The 23,724-nt window shown below is 41.2% G+C and overlaps 1 long non-coding RNA gene across 1 annotated transcript in view; it reads right to left on the bottom strand.

Moving 5' to 3' along the window:
- Window positions 1–2,579: 2,579 nt before the first annotated feature.
- LOC141767454 (uncharacterized) overlaps window positions 2,580–23,724 on the bottom strand; it is a 39,319-nt gene continuing 18,174 nt past the window's right edge. Inside the window, exon 3 of the long non-coding RNA XR_012593850.1 lies at window positions 2,580–3,734. This is a non-coding gene — a long non-coding RNA (uncharacterized LOC141767454). The remainder of the gene's footprint in view (window positions 3,735–23,724) is intronic.

Below are 23,724 nucleotides of genomic sequence, written 5' to 3'. Positions count from 1 at the left end.
CAGTATGTGTCACTGTAATTTAAACCACCTCAGTGGGTGGCTTAGTGCTGGCAGAGGGCCATGCGATCGAAATGTCTCAGGTACGATTCTTCACTGTCAAAGGGACTTTGAGCGAAACACAGAAACCTCTCCCTGCTTTTCCCTTTTAACTGAATATTGCTTTGCGTAAAACGTCAGGTTAAGACACGCTGACCCTCCTCCACTCCTAGAATGAGTAATATATGGGTAAACATGAATGTGCTGTTTTCCCTGCAAGTTAAAGGTAGTCTGTCGCCTTAACAATGTGACTGATATAATCACACATGTTGTCTGTTTAATTTGTACATTTAATGGTCTCATTGATAATATTTTTATGTAGACGAATATTTAAAAACAAATAATACATCCACATTACAAAGGTACCTAATAAAAGTATGGCTTTTCCTGAAAGTAATTATTATGATTGTGAATTAATCATTTCAAAAATTTTGGCGGATCAAAAATTAATGTTTTGTTTATCTCTGTGGAAGAAATCTAATGTTTGGTTCGCACTTCTAACAAGGCTTGTGAGCCAATAGTAAAATGACGTTGGTATTACGTGTATCTCTGGGTCGTCAGTTAGTGTGGAAAAAAACGGATGAATGGCTGAGATTGACGGTAAGCGTCTGGCAACGACTTGTTATGAAGTGAATGCAATGGAACGGGGGAAGGAGAATGTGACATCTAGTGGCTGAATGTTATCAATGTTATCAATAACACCTTTAAAGGAAAAATCTGACATCAGATCATCTTCCACTCTTATATGTCAATAATGTCATGATGTTTTATTTATTGTATCCACTTTCTCTCACCTTGTCTTCTTCTTCAGATATTGATTTACACGCAGTGATCTGCTGAGATCTCTTTATTACAGGGGCTTGTTTGATTACGTGTTGTTTCCTTTATTTTTACACTTCGTGGTAACTTGCATTAAGTGCTATTCAAATGTAACTATCATTATCAGGGTGGAGAACCTAAATTGACGGGTGTGATGAGACAGTTAGTCATGTTTATGTTTTTAGAGAGGAAGTGCTTGATGATGTCACTTGACTGTCTCTGGGTTGTGGTGGACTCTGTATCAGACAGACAGCTCACCTTTAAACACCCAGTGTGTCATTATAGTTGACGCTGGTGTTTGTCGGGTAAACATGTAGCTGCAGAGTGCTGGTGGTGCTGTAGTTCAACAGGTTTGAGTAATGCTACCAGAGCTAGAGAATTATTAATTAGTGATAACAGCTGTTTGCTGAATGGTAAAACATTGTTCTGTTATATTGGTTGAAATTCTCATTACATCACAAAAGCAATCAATAAAGCAAATGCTCTGACAAAAAAGAAAGAAAAAAAATCTGTTATCTGTTTGTTGCAGGACTGTAATAAACCCGTCCAATCACTACATTCGACCCGAATGAGGTGATTGGACAGGTTTGCCTGCCCGTCTACCTGTGCACTCAGCTGTGACTACTAACAATAGCCATGTTCGTTGTTTTCGTTCATAATGATCATTTTGGGGGAGTGGCTTTGGAGGGAGGCCTGAAGGGACGGGCTGGCAGTGTTGACGACTTGGCGACTTTCTCTCTAGATTTAGGGACTTTTGGAGCTATGTGCTGCTAGCTACTTCCATTAGAAAATAGTTAGTAACACTGGGCTGGGTTTTTCAGTTGGATCACTTTAAAAATCTCGTGTACTCTTGCTAGTTTCTCAACATTACCAACCGTAGCTTTAACTCTCTCAACCTACCAACCTCACCTTCCCGGAATAAGCATTTAGATATGTGTTATCTTCATTCAAATGTTATGTATCTCAGACTCTCAGTCTGTAATGTCTCCAATTTACATTATTATTTACATTATGTAGTTGATGCATTTACCCAGAGAAATTTAAAATGACTGCAATGGCATAAAAGTTATAATTCTTGAAGTCCCCCTGTACTTAAAATGTGTTATTGTTGCTTCACTTCGATGTTTAACCTTCACTGTGCAGATTGATGGATGTACAGTTTGACACTAGAAGGCTGTTTTCACATTAAAGGTACAGTGTGTAGGATTTGGTGGCATCTAGTGGTGTGGTTGCAGATTGACAATTGGGTACTCTTCCGCTCACTTGTCCCTTTCCAAGACTGCGGTAACGTAAGAAAACCGCGGAAACGTGAGAAAACTGTGGTAACGCCGTTCGCCTTGCTCAGAGGCCATCCTTACCATAATAACACTACTTTAGGAGCAACAGAAGTCAGACGGCAGCTGGCGGTACCACTGTTTTGCACTCTGCAGCTCATGTTACCGCAGTTTCAATAGTGGCAAAAGGCTCTCTCTAGAGCCACTGTTTGGTTTGTCCATTCTGGGCTACTGTAGGAACATGGCAAAGCAACATGGCGGACTCCGTGAAGAGGACCCGTTCCCTATGTAGATATGAAGGGCTCATTCTAAGCTAACGAAAACACAACGATTCTTAGTTTCAGGTGATTAAACACTAACTAAAACATAGTTATGAATATTATATTCCATTTCTGCTAATAGATCACCCGAAATGTTACATACCGTTTCTTTCATTTGCTGAGGGAGGAAAGCTTCTCTTTGACCACCTTACATTTGAGTTTAAGACGTGTATGTACGAGCAAAATCTTGTGACATCACAACTAGTTTGGAAGCCAATCATGGTCCAATATGCAATTTACACAACTGGACACTTGAAACCTCCAGCACACATGAAGAGAATTTACTTTTCAGTGAAGCTGCAGACATCTTGTGTCCAGCAGCAATTCAACTTTTGAAAGGAGAAATATTTACTTATTCAAAGATTCTGAATTTTTCAATGGGGAAGAAGGAAAGGATGACTAACAGGTTGATTGAACTTTTTTGTGGAAAACACCATACAGACAAAAATTATTATTCAAAGAAGATCTTTATGTCTGGAGAACTACCTTAAACCAATATTATGGAGATCAGTACCAGAGTGTAAGACTGATGCTTGCAATAAAAGGATAAACATGTAGGCTAGATATATAAAGAATCAACATGACTTGTATACCAGGAGGGCTTCGCACTTTAATAAGTGATCGATGACATTATCAGATGCTGCGTTTGCTGGTCAACGCGCTCAGCGAATCTGCACGCTTCCTCACACAGACTGTAAACAAGCCTTAATTAGCAAGTCAAGCTATCGAGTGTCTCTCTCCGTCACCAGAGCTGCTTGTTTGTGCACGGGACTTTGGCATTGGGACTTGCAGTATAGATAACTTTCATAAACAATTTATGGAATGAATTTATTTTCAGAGTTGCCAAGAATGTATATGAGAAGAGCCAAAGATAGCGGGGCAAGAAAGAAGTTGTCGCGAGCAGGGTGTGTGCATCCATTACACCGTCTGCTCCAACTTCCTTACAGAGCAAAATATGGTACAAAATGTCTGAATGATGTCTGTGTCATGATTTTTAAAAGTGGTAATCTACAAGTTTTTCTCTTCTCCTTTTTTGGTGCCTGTTGCGTCTGTGCACTGCACTTCCCAAAAATCACAGATTAATCATGTTTTCGTGAAATGTACAGAGCTTTAATCTTTTAGGGCGCTTCACTTTGACTCTTGGACACGCTGTACTGAAAGCAGAAGATACAAAAGTACATCTTTGTTTCAAGAATCTTCTGTCAGTATTTCATCTCAGCTGGCTGAGCTCTTGCTTTGCGTCAGATCTCACTGCTGACAGTCTGTAATCCTTCTGGTCGATAGCCTGGAGGAGGAAACATTGTTCAGTCTCACAGTGTTTACATCTCCAGTCTCCTCCGGGTGAACACAGCCTGCAGCTCAGAAGAAAAATTAGGTTTTTCAGAGAAATGCCAAACCATCCCTCTCTGTTTCGAATACCACTATTTCCTCTCTGTTTGGCCTCAAGACAAAGTTGTTTTTCCTCAAACTACACCTGTGAAAAACACAGTTTACATGTTACTGATACCTGGCTCCTCAGATGATTCTGCATCAGAGTAGTTTTATGTTTATACTTTGTAATGTGGTGTGGCAGTATATGTAAAGTTTCCACTGGGAGTAAGGAGCATGCAAAGGACTATTTATCTCTTGGTCTTTCTATCTTTTTTCTTTCTCATGCTCAGACACTTCTCATCACACTTTTATCTTCTCTTTCTGGCTTTGCTTCTCCTATTCTGCACTCTCTCTGACTGCCAAGACACACTAACCTATAACGTTCTTCTGATTGTCTGTATAAGAAACAGTGTTGTTAACGATGTTTACAAAATTAACATTTTAAAAACCTGGATTGTACACATTCTAACCATATCAAGATGATGAATTATACTGTTTTCAGCAGTGGGAGTACTGACTAAAATTTGCAGCCAAACATCTGTAAAAGGGAAATTCGAGGAAAGTAAGGAAGAGAGTAGAGAGAAGGAGAACACAAGAAAAGGGAAACAAGAGTAAGACGTGAATTAGACCACAACAGGAGAGGCAAAGAGATGAGTAAACTAGAGGGAAGAAGGAGGAGGGGAAGCAAGAGAGGAGAAGGGGAAAGGGAAGGGGGAAGAAACCGGTCTGGACCAGCGTAGGCTGACTCTCGGGGCTTTATACCCCTCCTCACTTCCCTCCCTCCTCCTCCTCCTCGTCTTTCCTCTGACTCAGGCTGCCTGAACTTTTTCTTTAAGCGCTCTGTCATGCGCTTGTTGTCACCAGGAACAATTTGGATACACATTCCCCAGAACTGTAAGAGGATCCACAGCAGAGTGATGATGCTGTGAACATCAGTGATGGGCAGATGTCCCCTACGCATTACATAAGGAATCAGAAGCTGACATGGGAGAGCCAAATTGGGTGTAATGATTATCAATCAGACATGCATGACATTAGTGAACATCCACACATAATTCTGGTGGAACAGTGTGTTTCTGTGCTACACTGGGTGTTCCCATCAGGCAACTATTTGTATCTCCCAGTTGTAGATCTATATGTGGAAACTATGACGATGAAATGGAGGAGTGACGCTTTAAATAAAATGTATCTTCTTTCAGTATTACTCAAGCGGCAACCTCCGGTGCTGAGAAATGAAGCCAGTTCCTCAAATGGCCACTTGAGGCTGGCTCCAAAAGCCAGTCAATCCCCATAGACCCCCATGTTAAAATGCACAACTTTACAGCAGAAATAAACATGTTCACAGCCTGGTACAAAATACAGTCTGGGTCACTATTGCTAATTTACCCTTTCATGACAACTGAAAGGGGGGATAGGGTTTTATATAACTCACTATTTTAATTATATTAAGGCTTAAAGTTCGACTTAATTGAGGGTGTGGCCGCTTTGAGTGACAGGTGGGTGCCATACCAGATTGCTAGCTGCTAGCTGTCTGTTTGAGCTTCACAAACGCTCTTCAGAAACCTATGGGTGACGTCACGGAGACTACATCCATATTTTATGCAGTCTATGGTTTTACTGCATGAAATGAGTGATATATATCTTTACTTACTCTACTTTCACACCATGTAATGATGTGGCAGTCTTGCCTCAAACATTTTACATTTTAGGTAAAGTGATGAATTTAGAGATGCTGAGTCCTTTAAGGTCTTGGATGATGATGGTGATGAGAAGATGATTATGTATTAAATAATGGGCATATAGGGTGTATACGCAACAATGATTGGTTTGGTAGTGATCTCAAGGAAAAAGGACATGCTGGTTTAGTGATTTGGGAAGAGTAGGGAAAGTATTGATTAGTTTGGAATTAATCATGGCAGGAATATAAAAAAGATTGGTTGTAAAAACAATGTAAAGAAATATTAGGCGTGTGTGAGGGGACTCGTGGTTGTACTGCCATTTGGGCTTGTTTTTAGTAGGTGAGAGCTGTTTAAAAAACCTAAAAAGACCAGTGTGTAACATTTAGGGAGACCTATTGGCAGAAATGGAATATTAATAAGTATGTTTTCTTTAGTGTATAATCACCTGAAAAAAACGGTCAATGTGTTTTTGTTACCTTAGAATGAGCCGTTTATATCTACATAGGGAGCAATATATCGTAATATTGAATCGTAATACTTGTATAATCGCAATACTTAAAAATCGTAATACATATCAAATCGGCACCCAAGTATCGATTCGGGAGATAGGTGTATCGTCCCAGCCCTACGCTACACCTCTCTCACCCAAAACGAACAAACCAAACACTGTGTTAACTTTTCCTGCTTGGGCCGTAGTCGGTAACGTTCCTCGCTCTGGAGTTAACCCCCCGTCGTCACTCCACTCAGCCGTCGGGAAACAAAACACAGGAAACCTCTGTTGGTCTTGAGGAGCTGCAGCATTTATTTCTGCACAAACTGCAATATTAACTTGATATTTTCAGAGCTAAACTAACTCTGTCTTCTGCTCCACTGGCTCACTTGTTCGCTCACACACATTCACCACCGCTCTCTCTCTCTCTCTTGCTTCACTACTCACTTCCCACATACACACACACTATGCACTGACTCTGCTTTTCTCCAAATGACCTACACTACTCGCTACGACTTACAACACCATAGTTCTTCTACATGCTTGGCACCCGCAACCTCACCGCTAGATACCACCAGATGTTACACACTATAACTTTAATAAGAGAGGGGCAGCGAGGTCAGAGGCAGCGGTGTCTCCGTCTCCGGGATGAGCCCAACCTTGTGTAAGCTGCGGTCACCGGGCTCATCCGAACTGACACTATTCCTGGACTCAGCCAGCTGCCAAGTCCTAAACTTATTTTCCTGGATCAGATAATGCTGGCTGTTGTCTTGACTGGAGATCAGACACCTGCTATTAATATACATTACATTCATATCTTCACTCATCAGAGCAAACATGGAATAACTGCGTACCACAGCCAATTCTATTTTAGGGGTTGGGGTTCGACAGATGCTGTAAACAAGTTTCATAAATTATTAACGTAACGTAACGTAACGTAACGTAACGGTGCAAATCAAATTAAGGCAAGATTAAATAAAATATATATAAATAGAGAGATAGATAGATAGATAGATAGATAGATAGATGGATGGATAGATAGATAGATAGATAGATAGATAGATAGATAGATAGATAGATAGATAGATAGATAGATAGATAGATAGATAGATAGATAAGTACAAAAAGATGATGTAGTTGTATGTAGTACTGTAAAATTTGGAGTTAAATGTAATCATGGGTTAATATTGGTGGTGGTGGTGGGGGGGTTTGATAGTTATGGTGGTTTGTTTTGGAGGATTATGGAGAAGGGTGTTCTGGTGGCCCATTGTTATTCATGGATTAACTGTGTCATGGCCGGGTTATGGATGGCTCTCTGTATATATCTCTGAGTGAGGATGGTGTTTCTCTCGTGGATGGTTTTGCGTCCGGACATACTGTGGATGTAGTGGGTTGCCAGTTTTATTTCTTTGTTCTGGATGATTTGTAGTCTGTTGAATTGATGTTGTGAGGCCGTGGTCCAGGCTGGTGCTGCATATTCAAAGATTGATCGGATGTATGTTTGGTAAACCTTAAGGATGATTTCTGGTGATGCTCCGTGTTTGTGTCCGTTGAGTGCTTTGAGGTGGTTGAGTCGCTGGTTGCCTTGTTGTTCCAGGTTATTGATGTGGGTTGTCCATGTCATGTTCCTTTGAAAGGTGACTCCTAAAAACTTTGCCTCTTTAGCCAGGGTGAGGGGGGTGTTGTGGAGGGTGAGGTGGATCGTTGCTTTGAGTTGGGTGTTTCTGGTGACCAGGATGCGCTGGGTTTTGGTGGAGTTGAGTTTGATTCTCCATTTGTTGGACCAGGTTTCTATTGTTGTGATGCATGTCTGGAGTTTTTTTGGCAGCCAGTGGAATTGATTTGGAGTGAGTCCAGTAACAGAGGTCATCGGCAAATTGTGGGATGCATGCTTTGGTGGGTGGAGGGTAGTAAAACGTCAGAGATGTAGATGAGAAAAAGGAGGGGACCGAGGACTGCACCTTGTGGGACACCGGCTTTGGGAGTGAAAGGGGTGGAGAGGGAAGTGGAGACCTTGACCTTTATTTGTCGGTTGCTTGGTAGCTTGTGATGATGTTGTATATTGGAAGTGGTATTTGGAGTTTTGGGCCTTGCAGTCTGTAGAGTAGTCCGTTGTGCCACATTTTGTCAAAGGCTTTTTCGATGTTGATGAATATTGCCACGGTGAATTATTTTTTGTTGAAACTGCGAGTGATTGCTTCTGATAGCCTGAGGATGTTGTCGGTGGTGGATCTGTTTTTGCGGAAGCCAGCTTGGTGACTGACCCGGAGTCCCATGTTGTCTGTGTGTTGTGTGAGGCGTGCAGTGATGATGCGTTCATATAGTTTGCCGATGTTACAGAGGAGGCATAAATTATTTGGCTGAATATTAGCCTTATGTAAGCCAGTGTGACCCATTTCAGATATGGTGGAGGTCTTTAACGTTGTATTAATCACTTTTCGTGTCAGTCTTTTCATTCTGAAGATCTGTTATGTATAAATTCCTGAAAATACATCGAGGAAGAACTTTGAAGTTGTGACTGTGAGATGATTGATGGTTCTCTAAGCTTTGTTTTTTTGGGGGGAAGTTTGGTTGACTTTACCTCTTTGAGCCTCGAACGTGACAAGGGGCCCCAACTAGATCTGGTTTGCGGATCTCCAGCCCAGCGGGGTGAACTCCCTGATTGGATGTCTGAAGCAGTGGAAGAGGTGGTACTGGAGGTCAGACTCCTGACCTCTGACCTCACCCCATAACTCTGCCAGGAGCCTCACTACATGCAGAGCAGTCATCAATCCACTGCATTGTGAGATAGTAACTGCCCTGTGCTGACTCACAGGTTTTATAATGCATGACCAAAGGCAGCTGTATACCCCTGGAGCAGCCCAGAGCTGCTGTGCAAAATGCAAGAAGACCACAGAAATTCCTATCCGACATACGAAGTCCAGCTTTGATTCACAGCAGCAGGAGGAAGACATTATGGTGCTATTTATAGCATTCGAAAAATTGGTAATTCCCGTCACATTCTAAGTGATACCTTGCTATAAATTTAATAAATAAATAAGACCATGGTGCACGCCACTGGTCACCTCTGCCGCTCGCCAGCAGTATTGCTAGCTCTAATATTTGCAAGATCAAAAACACATTTCCCATAAGTCTTAAGAGGATGAACACTTTGAGGGCATCACCTAAAACTCTGTAGACTTACAGAAAGTACATGTGTAAAGAAAACTGTATACCATGTTCAAAGATGACATCTCATTCATTGCAATCAAGCCTCGAGTTCGGCCTTTTTTGCCGTCGCCATCTTGGTTATTTGCAACCAGAAGTGGCATAAGAGGGTGGAGCTAAGTACAACCGAACGCTGAATAAGACAGTTTAGGCGACCAAAAAGGCTATGATTAACTTTCATGAACTGAAAACACTGTGAAAGGGTTAAAGGTATTTCAGGATTTATCTGGCTTCTGCATTTATGGGTCCATTGAGCATGCATATTGGCTGAGCTAGCTGACTTCCTGCTGATTCCCCACACACATGAATGGCATGAAAACAATTTACTGATTTGGCTCTTCCGAGACATTTTAATTTTCATTGCACCTAATGGACCAAATTGTGATCATATAAAGACTAATTTCAGATTGTTTGTGACGCTCTGGGAGCTTGATTCCTTCTATTTTGGTCTGTTAAACAATGCATTGGAGGGTTGAGGCCACTTGAGGCTGTCCCTCAGTGATGATCATGTTTGTTAATGGTGATAATACTAAATGTGTGTGGTTAAGATTCATTGAAATTAAAATGTGGCACCCAGCTCTTTTAATTGGCCAACTCACATTGTTCAAAACTCCAAACTGACCATGAGGTTTACAGTACAGGTGAAAAAGTAAATGAAAACTCTTTCACATCCTTCAGCAATGACCGTCAAGGTCATTGCACTCAGGTATATTGCAGTGAAGCTCAACAATAAGACAGAGCTCAGTGGATAACTAGTGGTAAAAAAAAAATGCCCAATGGCAGTCTCCTCTCCAAATCTAAACTCTCACCAACTGATTTGTTGGAAAAACATGCATTATAATCCAAGTAAAGCATACTTGGGCAAACTTCCTCCATCTGCCACAGCTGAAAATCAGTTCCACCTGGACAGAGGCGAGGCGGCACTACAGTATTTAGTTTTTCCATTGCACAACTCTCCAGCTGCACTTTATTTGTTCCTCTGGAGAGTTAAACATCTTGCTGAAGGAATGGCCGTTCTCTTTCACAGTGAATGTCTATAAAGATGTATCTATTGAAAGCACATTTTTTTAGCGTGCTGTATTCTGCCAGTATTAAATGTTTGGAAAAATCCAGTTTTTCTCTATTTCCAGCTGCCAGACTTTAAAAGAAACCTTCTAGAAATAGTTGGTCAAAACACTGTGTTTGATTAGATGGACTTTGTTTTCCTACATAGCATTCAAGTAAAACTACAGAATGTGTAAATACATAGTAAATTCACTACCAGGAGACTTTTTTAACAGCAAAAAAAAAAAGCTTTTGCCCTCAGAGGCCCTAGCAAAACATTCAGTTAACTAATAAATAACATTCAGAAAAATCTTATTAACACAAAGAGTCAACCTTTAAAGTTAACCTTTGACCTCTAATCCCAAAGCCTGAGAGAACCACTTACAATCAGATTACAAATGCTCTGTTTGTATTCAAATGAAGCCTTAAGGTTTGACACCACCTACAACGGGTTTTTGTTGGCCGTAACCATCGTGAAAATCTCTTTTTGTGCATTTTGTTTTTGACTTGTTGAAAAGCCCAGACACACTAACCCAACATCAAAGAACTGGCCGCCATGAAGGCAAACTGTTACGTCACCTCATGTTGCCCTTTTCTTCAATACAATTCAGTTTTATTTATAAAGCGCCAAATCATAACAGAAGTTATCTCTGTTTACAGAGACCCAACAATTCCCACCATGAGCAAGCACTTTGCGACAGCGGCAACAAGGAAAAACTCCCCTTTAACGGCAGAAACCTCGAGCAGAACCAGGCTCTGGGTCGGTGGCCATCTGCCTCGACTGAGAAGACCATTTGAAGAAATAGCTTAATACGAATGCTTCACATTCATTGGTCACTGACATGTTTAGGCATCTCAGTGCTGTTATGTGATGCAAAACATCCTTCTTCTCAACAGGGCAGACAAATGAACTAAAGAAGTAAACGCTCCAGACATTAAATAAACCTCCCAACATGCCTGATGTGAACAGACTATTGGATATGGACAGTATTGTGCTGCAGTCCAAAAGAACAGTGTGAATAAACACACTGGAGTCTCTGCCAGCTCTCATAAAGCTCAGCTGTGCTTCTTTACTCTAAACACAGCAGTAACTCTGCTGCTGCTGCTGCTGCTGCTGGTGTTTGAGTTAAACAGCTGTACAAGTGACCCGTCGCTCAGTCGGTTCAACACACTGCAACAAGTGCGCATGAACCAAAAAGATTGTATATGTTGAGCTTCTGAGGGAAGCTTGTGTAAATAATCACTGTCTCATTCCATTGATTATCGATTACATACATCTGCTGTACGCTCTCACATACAGCACATGTGAAAAGGTCTGTAACAGAGTTAGTTGGGTAATTTGTAGTGCTGGGACGATACACCTCATCTCCTGACTCGATACTGTCTATATTTGTATTTTGTATACAGTTCCCTTTGTTAACACCTTTTGAAAAACAGATGTAGTCACATGTGTATACTTCCGCTGACTTCGCCAAGTCCGTTGCTAGCTCTCCCGTCAGCTCCGTTCTCTTTATACATCCATGGTCAGCTCCATCTGGGCCAGTTGAATGTATTTAACATAAATATCAGTATATGAGTGCTCTACAGTTGTAGCGTCGGCTGATTCGACCGCAGAAATAAGAGTGACGGCTGGCTTGACCGCACATTACCGCAATACGATGACGTTTCCTGTCCATGACAGAGTTAGCATGCAGCTTTAGCCATGATGTTTAGCTCTGCTTTTCCTGGCAATGTGTGAAACCCAAAGTGTTTCCATACTTTATTGTACGTGTAGTAGGGATGTGCATTCCAAGCAAAAACACTATTAAAAAAATCACTAGGAATTATTCAACTATTATTCAATTATTCGCCCCCCCACACCTCCCCACAGCAGAGGGGGATTGAGACAGGAGAGACAGACACAGGGGGGGAAACGACATGTAGCATGTGGAAAGACAAACCATGACGGTTTGGTGAGATTTATTTTGTTTCTGTCAGGTTTGAATGACGAAATGCTCCGCTGCTGGAACAGCTGATCTACCTGCTGAAACTACTAGGGGTGTGGTGCCGCTGGCACGCGCACACAACGTCGGGTGCTCTCGCGGCAGTGCGGGGGGCCGCCCGGGGATGTTGGTCCGGTGCCAACAGCCAAGGCCCGCCATTCGGAACCTTAAACCAAGTGCCGCCTCCGGGTACCCAACTCTCCTCCCTCCACGGGGGTTTGTGCAAGTACACACACACACACACAAACACACACATACACACACAAACCCCTGCGCTGACAGAAAAGAGCCGAACTGAACGTGCCACACACCTTTTACCGGTAGTAACATTACTACCAGGCAGCACCTGCGACGGTTAATACAAGTGAAATATATTTTTTTTAAGACGGGACGAATAGTCGCATAAACTAATTTTTTATAATTTAAAGACTATTCGAAAAATCTAAAATCATGACACATCCCACTTTGGATTCAACATGAGAGAGTGCAGGTCGTATCTACGCAGACCCTATGCCGTTTTCTGCTTTGACGTTTCGGCTCACTGCGGCCGGCTGCGTTTTGTTTTGGTGACAGACTACAACAATAAAAGCGGTAACTTCCTTTTACCTCTGCATAGACTGAAATGAAGCATATATATTGATTCTGGCATCTGGCATTAGAAAATCAATTTCAAAATCATAAAAAACAAAACTGCAATACATAGGTGAATCGATTTTTTTTCCAACCCCTAGTAATTTGGGAGGCTGAAAAGAAGTGCCAAAAAAGAATCATCATGTGTTATTTGTCTTATCTATGCACAATGTGTTGCTTGATATGGTGAAATGTTTTGCTGCGACTGATTCTGACTCATCAGAAGTCACAATCATTTAACTTTCGCTTCTGCTTCTGTGTGGAATAAATTTAGTTCAAATCTAAACGAAAAGGGGAAATTCATTAAGAATTACCACATGGTGACAATAACCGTGCAGAGCACGTGTGTGTTTGTGCACGTGAGAACTGTCTTTAAATGCCTCTATGTGCACACGTGTGTCCATAGTGTGATACATAAACCAGTATCCATATGACATGCCTCAGTATCTTAGCCTTGATTCTTCACACAGGGAGGGGTGATGGCCGCTGCGTGCGTTCTCTACATGCAGATATTTGCCCGCCATGTCAGCTGGTCCGGCATGTGTGCTGCAAAGGGCAGTCGAGGCGCTAAATGACTCCCCACTCTCTAACCCACCTCCCCACCCCAAATCCACCCGCCTCTCCGCTAACCTCGCAACCTCGCTGTGGGGCTGGGCCGGCGAGAAGCAGCGCAAACCGGCGTGAGCCAGTGCTCAGAGCTCCATCAACCTCCCCCGCCTCCTCCTTCCTCTGACTTCTTCCTCCCATATGTGCATACACACACACTCATGTCAAGATTAGTGTACTTATGAGGGCCAGCCATTGTCTGTATTCACTCTGTGATATCTGACCCTGAATGTCACGTCACTCGCTGAGCTGGGATGGACCACAGTGCATTTTTGCCAAAAGATCTTTCAAGTTTTTAATTAGAAGTTTGATTATTTAATTGCAGTTGCTTTGATTGATGATTTTCATTCTTATTGTGAGTCAGACCCATAACATGATATAAACAGCATTTAAAGAAAGATCCAACATCACTTCTTCATGCCTTACCTAAACATCATAATTCTAGTCCCCTAAATCTTGACAAAATTCTGACTTCTAGCAACTTGTAGTTGAAAGTCTTGATCTGAATTGAAACCTAATTCTACTCTCTTAAAGAGGACCTATTATGCTTTGTGCTTTTTCCCTTTCCTTTATTGTGTTTTATAGTTTTTTGTGTATGTAAAGGGTCTGCAAAGTCACCAAGTCCACGCCAAAGGGAGTTACTCTCCCTCACAGAAACACTGCTTCTGAACTGCCTGAAATCAACTCGCTTGAAGTCCTGCCTTTTCTTTCGTAACGTGGTGATGTCACCGAGTAACACATTTGAATAATTAGTTTGGTACACCCTTAAAAAAGATAGTTAGAGCTGAGCTGGAGCGGAGTCCGAAGAGTTTGGTTTCGTTGTCCAATCACAACAGTGGACCAGTTGACCAATCAGAGCAGACAGGGCTTTTCGGGAGGGGTGGACCAGAGGGTGAAAAGAAGTACTGCAGCTCAGCCGGTATGAGAAAAATAGTGTCAATAAGTTAATAGGTGTTTTTGAACATTAAAGCATGTAAACGTGTTCTATTAGAAACCCAAAATACAAGTATAAACCTGAAAATGAGCATAATATGTCCTCTTTAAGCCATTTCTAAACTAATTTTAAGAGGCCCAAGTCTTTATACTATCCCTGTAGAATTGTAGAAGTAAAGACTGCCCAAAAATAACTTCAGTTCACTAAAATCTTCTCATTCTGGAGGTCTAAAACTCAAACTGGTACTCACAAAGAGAGAAAAACAACAATACTCACACACACTTCCTCCTCTGTCCGCCAGGCACACTCTGAGCTCTAACTATCTCTAGTTGCATATAAACAGTGAAAGTAGGATGTATAACTGCCTGTGAGCAGGCTTTTTGAAATGGGTTGAACTAATCTGTTTTCTCTGTGTTTACACTGAGAAGATGAGCTTTTCCTAGAAAACAGTTAAACACTGTAACACAAACAGAGTTATGTTTTCTCTCCTGTTAATTAACCATCTTTAGGATGGTTGTTGTGTCAGGGACAGACTTTTCGGCAATTAAAACTTGTGTTTTTTTTAGATGTAGGGCTGGTGAATACAATGGTATCTGTTCAAAATGATTTAGGCCATAGTGCGAGAATGTGTTTCTGTGAGAGCAAACACAAAGTTTAGCCAGAGTTGTCCAAGTTTACAAGGCCTTTTCCTGTTGTTGGGGAGCTGTGAGGTATTTTGGTTAGCCAACTTCCCATTAAGTTCCCACTCGTTCAAGGACACTCTTTTAGCTCGACTCCTTTTCTGGAGTTTAAAAGGGAAAATGTGAGAAAACGTCCTCAAATTAGCACAGATGCTGTCACACCACGAAAATACATGCAGCATTCAGCAGACTTTACAGCACAAGCCTAACCCCCTCTTTATGAAAAGTGAATTAACATGTTTTCATATATGTGAGTACTTTAAATAGTTACTTTTTGTTGACTCCAGCAAGCTTTTACTTTAAGTGAGCATACGGGAGATTCAGTTCGACCATATTTTCAGCTCATGACATTGTGGCATAATAAAACTCAAGAGGATATTTATTTCCCAGTGTCACAGATTGAACCAGTTGGCTGCTGTCGACTAAAATTTTGGCCGTATATTTACACAGAATTTAAAGGTTTGGTGCAGATTGTTAAATCAATGATACCTTACATATAGTGTACAATGTACCAATCCTGTAACAGAAATCTTATTAAACAATATTCATCATTTATGTGGGAGAGATAACAGTGTTAACCTGGGGGGAACCGGAGGGTGGGTGCTGCGCTTCCGCAACGACAGCTGTGACCACCGTATGAGCGCAGCGCAGTGCAGAACAGCGGCCGTGAGCTAGCCAATGGGACACACTCACATGCATGAACATGCACTAAAAGCATGCAGGCCAGCCCGGCGATGTCAACAAAGCACAGAGAAGCTCTGATTACAACACACACAGAAGGAGTGACTTCATTCTCTGCTCAGGTAGACATTACTCCTCTATATCTTTACATAGACAATAGTTGTTTGCTGCTACATTAATGCTCTGATATCAAATTTAGCACCTTTAACAGTCAAGCCTTATCTGGCCTCAGCTACTCAAGCTTTTTTAAGTTTTAAATTTCAGGGCGCCTGGTTAGCTCAGTTGGTAGAGTGGGCGCCCATGTAACAGGCCTCAGTCCTGACTGCGGTGGCCCGGGTTTGAATCCGGCCTGTGGCCCTTTCCGCATCCACTCTCTCTCTCTCCCCCTTTCCAAGACTCTATCCACTGTCAATAAAAAAATGCTAAAAAATGCCCATCATCAGTTCATTGAAAGGGAATCATCACAAATTACGGCGTCACCTGCAGAGGCAAAGTAAAAGTGCATGGGGCTTTTGCATGGGATTTAACTTGGGGGAACTTCAACAATGCTGTTTTTAGCAGAACTGCTTTTTTTTTGTCCCTTTTGCCAAAAAACAACAAATGCCATCTGACTCATTATATTTATAACTCCATAGTAAATCGACATGTGGCTCACTGCTGTTTTCGTCTCACACACACATCAGATCACATCCATTTGTATCATGCTGAAAGACAGTCACACCAGTACACATACAAATGTCAGACAAACACATTGAGTAGGGGAGAGAGTAAATACTCTCTTCTTAAGGATCAGTTCAGTGCAGAGCAGCAGAGAAAAACAACGAGCAGAAGGCAGCATGTTTCCATGTACAGGGAAGAAGTCTATATAAAGTATAGAGGCCGTGGTGGGTGATCGGTCACATGCTCCGAAGAGTACAGGAAACACATTTCTCCTCTCACCATGCGCGACGTGCATCACAGTAGGTTTGTGTGTTTTGGAGTGTGCGTCTGCCGGCAGCACGGGGGCGCATGCAACTGATTTTTCTCTCCACCTGCACTAAACACACAGGCAGCAGCAGAGCCGGATTAAATGGATGGATTGCACTAGGCAGACTATATTTTGCGTCCCCCCCCATACATACACATTGATATTTGGTAAACAAACAAAATGACTTTTAACTGCCACATTATTAGCAGCAGCGCCAGAGAGTTGTGATTGGGGGTGAATTGTGACACAACAAATAATAACAAATTATACTACTACAGAAAATGAGATTCAATGATCCCGGGCTAATATGCTACATAATTGAAATACAATGCAAGCACAATTAATTATTCTTAAAAAAGAAAGAAAAAAAGTTAAAAAAAAAAGTTTATGACAACAAGCGTGAACAAACAATGGCAATCCAAGTCATAGTCACCACAGAAAGCATCTGTGGATTTACAAAATATTGTAGCTGTGATATCGCACAAGCGACTGTAGCACTGACAGTTGAATATAGTAATGCAGAGCCGTCTTACGTTACTGTGGAAACAGGAATACACAACTCCTGATAGCAGCTGCCTGCCAGCTGTAGCTCACGACATGCCGCTACAGCTGTTTCTACGTGCCTTCCTCTGCTGATTTCGTTCATAAATTCAAAAATTCTTACGCGAGTGCTCTGATTAATAAACGTATTCTTTGATTTTGAAACAGGAGCCGTATGTTGTTGTTACAGGCTGCAATGTGGAGTCACTGAACAGTAGCAGTAGCCTGCATACGAGACGTTTAGGGACAGGCTGTTCTCATACACCGTTCGTAGCCATACCTATGAAAAGTTAATGGACTGTAATTCGTATATTATCCACAAAATAAATTTGTATGTAATCCACGTAATGGTTAACCAGGAAGTGTAAAGTGAGGAGGTCAGGGTGGATGGGTGGGTCAAAAAACACCAGACTTCCGCTCAGGAGACCGCCGTTCTTTCCCCGTGTGAAACCAGAAGTCAACATTTATCTATTCGTCACGAAACTAAATTTTTTCATTTATTTTTGTCAGAACATTTGATTTATTGACTGCTGTCGGGATGTAATGAGAATTTCAACTAATATAACAAAAAATGTTTTTTAAATCTTTACCAACCCTGCTTTTAATGGCCTGATTATTGGCCTGAATGCAACGTTTAATTAATGTAACATTAATGAGACATCCTGGAATTTTCCTAGAAGCCGTAATGAATAACAATGTGCTCATATAATAGAATTTCACCATATGGGATCAATGAATTTCACTATTACTATAATGAAGAATGTATATACTGTATATACTTTAAATCATTTTGGAGCTGAATCTCTTCAGACAAATAAAGGCTGCAGAGTTTGTCCTGCTGGTCAGTCACCCAGTTGGATGTGACCTCTTACCCAGTGACTGCACGTCCCAGTTTCCCCTCAGCAAGGCCCTAAACAAACTCTCTGCCCCCTCACCTGGATTCCACCTCTCGCAAACACAGTTTATAGGAAGTGTGGTTCCACTGGTATGAGACAGAGCCTGCCAAGCTCTTGTATCATGGCATGATCTGTTTATAGTACTTAATCATGGGGATTTTAATTATTTTTCCACAGTGGCTCAGGGTTGAACAGTATTGCCTCATAACTCAAATATCAGCCCTTCTATTTTCTGTGTAGAGATTGCATGTTTGTTGCACATTTACCAAAAGACGTGCTTGTTGGGTATTTGGGCAACCCGGGGAAGCGTATAAATAGCACGACAATCTGGAAAACCTAAGGAATCAATTGGTATCAACATGTTATTCTAGCTTGTCGCCAAGGAGGTTAAATAACACTCCAAACTTGCACTATATTTTGGCGAGGAAAAACTGGCATGGCCATTTTCAAAGGGGTCTCTTGACCTCTGACACACTGACAGCTGTTGTTGCCTGTTGGGCTGCAGTTTGCCATGTTATGATTTGAGCATGTTTTTTATGCTAAATGCAGTACCTGTGAGGGTTTCTGGACAATATTTGTCATTGTTTTGTGTTGAAATTGAAAGCAAGCATATTTGCCCACTCCCATGTTGATAAGAGTATTAAATACTTGACAAATCTCCCTTTAAGGTACATTTTGAACAGATAAAAAAACTTGATTAGTTTGCGATTAATCGCGATTAATCATGGACAATCATGTGATCAATCGCAATTGAATATTGTAACCGATTGACAGCCCCAGTATCAATACTTAATTTGTATGCCACGCAACAAAACTACGGTAACGTCTGCAGTTAGGTAGTGGCAACATAGGTTTAGGAAAAACATCACGGTTGGGCTTAAAATAAGTACGTAAACTAAGTAAAATACCTACGGAAACAACATAACATAAATACGGAAAACACATCACCAACTAAAAAACATGCGACAAACATTACTAACGTAACTTACAAAACAAAACACTAGTCTTGAACATAGGTTTATTCTGTCACTAGCTCTGAGTGTAGCATATTTACACCATAGTGTCAGTACAGACTACATGGCATACAAATGACTCACCAAAGGCAAGAAAGACGTTTTTGTTGCACGCTAAATGCCTTGCATCATCATGTCATTCATTCGCCTTTTCGTGCGAATGGGCTGATTCGGGACTCTCCTGCCATTGGCTTTAACCAAGTAACTGAACTCAAATGGTCCCTGAAAAGCTGCACAATGGCTGCCCACTGCTGCTAAATGATTAGGATTGTTTTATATGCAGAGGATGGTTTCCAGCTTGGGCATTAATGTAATGAAAACACAACTTAATTTAAATTTTTATGGTGAAAAATATAATTATATATATTCCCACTTTTTCATAAAATAATCCTGCAGGACTTTTTTTGGCCCTCTCTAGCTGTGGGCCCCTAGTATCATTAATGAGTGTCTTTATCAGCCAATAAACACACACATGCAAAGCTCCTTTGAGAAATCTATACATTTAAAATTATATGTGGAATACAAAATGCATTGTGGTCAAACGTGCTCCAAGGTTTTCATCGTCATAAACTTTTTAAAGGGCCTGTAAGTAGGCCAACTGTCAAACTTCTAGACACATGCAGGTCTGAAACTTTTTTTTTTGGTTTTCTAGGTGTGTTTCTGTCTCATCGAGCCATTTAAACTCTGCGGTGTACCGTTTAAAGAGCCATGCGATGTCACCACAGATAAGATGCTGTGGCATGTTAGGGGAAGTTCTAGCTCTGTCTTGATTGGCTGAGCTGCAACTTTTTTTTTATTAAATGCGCTTGACAACAGCACAGCCAATGAGCGTGGAGCGGTGGGCGGGGCCCAATGTTCCCAGCTGCCTCAAACAAACACACACTCACACAGACACACACACACACACACACACACACACACACACACAGAGTTTTTAGTTTCATTTCCTCTTTGTTATTGAGGCTGATGCTGAAAGCGAATTTGCCCAGTGCTTTGCAAAGTTTTGCAGCCCTGTATTTTGTTTGAACATGTCAGTCTTGTGCAAACACACAGCAATTTACTTTTTTGTTACGTTTCATGGCAATTTCCACAAAGAATCTTGAGGAGCATAATATAACTAATATATGATACACAATAAGTTAAACAAAATATAAAGGAACAATACAAAGAGAAGAATATTGTTGCTAATTTGTGCTAAATACAAATTGCAAAATAGATTACAGTGTGCACCAACAGTATTACTAAAAAGGAAAAAGAAAGACAATATGCACAATATCAACAGTTGCCAGTAACATGAGCCATGGGCGCCTAGTTATAGTTGAAAGTGGGGGTACAAGATCAGTGACAGACAAGGGGAGGTACGGCAGAACATTTTCCATTTAATTAACACCTAAAGTGCCATTTCCTGCAATATAAAGCTTTCAGTCACAACCAATGAAGCTGCGCTTTCACTGGTAAAGTTAAATGCATTATTCTGGAGCACTTTGAGAGCAAAATTAAGAAGCTAGATCAACGAAGAACTCGGTGCTCTTGTAAACGCTTTAATCCTAAACACATTGGTTGTATTGATATCACTGGCACTGCAAAAAAAGTCACACCCACAAAGCATGGTCAACTAGACAGGGCTCGTGTTACAAGACGGGTCGGGTGGGTTGCCGATATCGCCGCAGACCCGACGCACTGTAAACAACCCGCCCAAGTTGACAGTCACGCCGGGTGCCCCGTCCCTCCCCACAGGGAGAGAGGGGACGTAGCAAGGACTAGCGGCGAGGTCTGGGCGAGGGTTATCCGGAGTTCATATGACAAAATGGCTTAAGGATGGGAAATGTAATTTTAAATATAGCTTATCACATATGAAACGGCCAGATATAACTTTTTTTATAACTAGCTCAAATGTTTAAAAATAGCAATAGTTGTATAATCAAAAAGTGGGGATGCAAAAACACATGTTGCTCCCTCAAGTCTAATAGTGGGGGTGCAACTGCTCCGCTTGCTCCATTGCTCAGGCGCCCACGATATGAGCTGTGGTGAAGAGTGAAAGTGAGAGTATGAGGGTATGAGAGAAACATGCACTGTATGTGAAATTGCGGGTATTTAAATGACGCAAATTGTGCATCAGATTCTCACATTGAGTCTCTGTAAGGCATTATATTTGGACAGGTAGTCTCTTAAATAGAAACAAAATATATTTCATTTAAACTACACTAAATTGTGTACATTTCAGCCACTTGTTGCTCTTTTCTGACTGGTTTCTAATGAGGTCAAAAGTAGTATCACTTTAAACATCTTGATCGCAAATATTACAGGCCGTCTGCAGTAAAGGGGTCAAAGGTCAGAGCTGTTTTTGTTGCTGACTGCTGCAGGCAAGATTTATCATTTGAAAGTAACTTTGGTTTGTTGTTTCAGGTTTTTGAGGAGAACTGGAAACACACCTTTAGGCTTGTTTTGGATTTAGAGACAGTACATCGCTTGCACTTTTATTCTGTTTACTGCTGCAGCTTCCTATTTCTAAATGTATTGACAAGTATTTTCTATTTTTTGTTTAACTTTGTTTTAATCATTCTTGTTTCATTCACATTATAACAAGGAATCGTTGTATGTATTTTGATACGGCTCATACTGCCCTGGGATACAAACCGGCAACTTTCCACACACTGACAAGCAGACTGAACAACAGCAACAGTTTGTGTGTGCACACGAGCCAAACACAGCTCTCACACACACACATAAATGAATACAGATACACACACCAGTCCAAACAAGCAAAAACATGCAGAAAGGCCGCCCACACACACACATACTGGCACACAGTTAGGCACGCACATCCTCCATATGTTATTACACTTAAATGTTCAGAGCCTCAACACAGCTGGTGCTGCACAGAGGAAGCCTCTGTGTGTGTGCGTGCATGTGTGTGTGTATGTGTGTGTGTGTGTGTGTGTGTGTGTGTGTGTGTGTGTGTGTGTGTGGGGGCGTGTGTGTGGGCATGTGTGTGTGTGCAGACCAATACATGCCTGGTATGCAAAGCAGTTGTCACTCTGTCTGCTGTACTTCACTGTGTGTTCTGCTGTGCACGTGTTGGTGTTATTACTTGTTACAGTAATTTGGTGCCTGTTCTTGCATACATGTTTGCATTAAAACTTTTGCACATTACAATATGCATGTGTATGTGTTTTTATTATTTATTATGGACACATCTGAGGCCTTGACAAAGTGACTTACAGCAGGAGAACTCAGCAGTGTGCTTGTTACCTAAAGTATTGGCATAACAGTGTAATCAGCATCACATCAGACTTCAATGTGACATCTTGGTGTGTGTGTGTGTGTGACTTCCTCATAAATGTGAACAAACTGTACAGACAGTTCGGCTCACTCTCAGATCTGATGACAAAGCATCTAGTGTGCGTTGTCAACTTTATTAACATGTTTTTTTTTATCCAGGCCAGATATGCCAGTTTGGTGGCAATAACTACACAGCGTTGCTTTGTGTTCATAAGTCTCATGGATGTGATAATACACTCCAAAATGTCCTGATATGGAAAATATAAGATTCTGCTCTTCCACCTCAAACCTTTACTTTCTATATTAGGCCACTGTTTTATGCAATATGACTTAAACTAAACCCATTTTTAAGTGGGATCTCTTATGCAGTAAAATTAGAATCACAATTCGTGGAATCAAAACTGAGATTTTAAAGGAGGAGAGAGGGTGGAGCTAAGTACAACCGAACACTGAATGAGACATTTTTAGGCAACCAAAAAGGTTATAATTAACTTTCACGAACTGACAACACACTGTGAAAGGGTTAAAGTTTGAAGACGAAAACACGGACAACTCCCAGACCGGACAACGCCTTGGTAACGACCTGTCAATCACAAGGTAGCCCCGCCCTAAAGCATCCCCTGCTTTATGGTCTATTTGACTCTAAACGGGACCATCATTTACAAAATGAACATCATGCTGTATTGAAGAAGACTTGAAACTACAGATTAAGGATGTCACGATACCAGAAATCTAGTAGTCGATACCAGTACAAGTGAATTTCCACGATTCTCGATACCCAATTCGATACCACGGTAAAAAAGAGACTTTATTCTTCAGGTATATTTAATTACTGTAAGAAAACAGCAGAGGCTGTACACACACACACGCTCTCTCTCTATATATATATATCCTCAGATTGCAAGCAGTAGTTTAAATTCACTGACATGGTGACAGACCATTAGACCATTAAATATTTATTTAAAATGCTAATGTTATATTTTGATGACGGATGACACAGACCGGTTAGGACGATAGCCTACTACTACGAGCTATGGTTACATTACGTTAGTCAAAACATGGTAGCCTTTAGCGTTTTTCCATTGCAAGAGTTATATGGAACATAATTGGCTACAAAACAGTGTCAGCTGTCTCAAACAAAAATAATGGTAACGTGTAGGCTATATCAGGATAAAGATTACATAAGATTGTTTATTTAATGTTAACATGAATTGAAACTCACTCACCTTGAATTCTTTGAACAGATCTGGATGTCTGTCTTTGAGGTGCTTTG

Source organism: Sebastes fasciatus, chromosome 5 (assembly GCF_043250625.1).
Source record: "Sebastes fasciatus isolate fSebFas1 chromosome 5, fSebFas1.pri, whole genome shotgun sequence".
NCBI classification, from domain to species: Eukaryota; Metazoa; Chordata; class Actinopteri; order Perciformes; family Sebastidae; genus Sebastes; species Sebastes fasciatus.
This window is presented reverse-complemented; position numbering and strand designations above follow the sequence as displayed.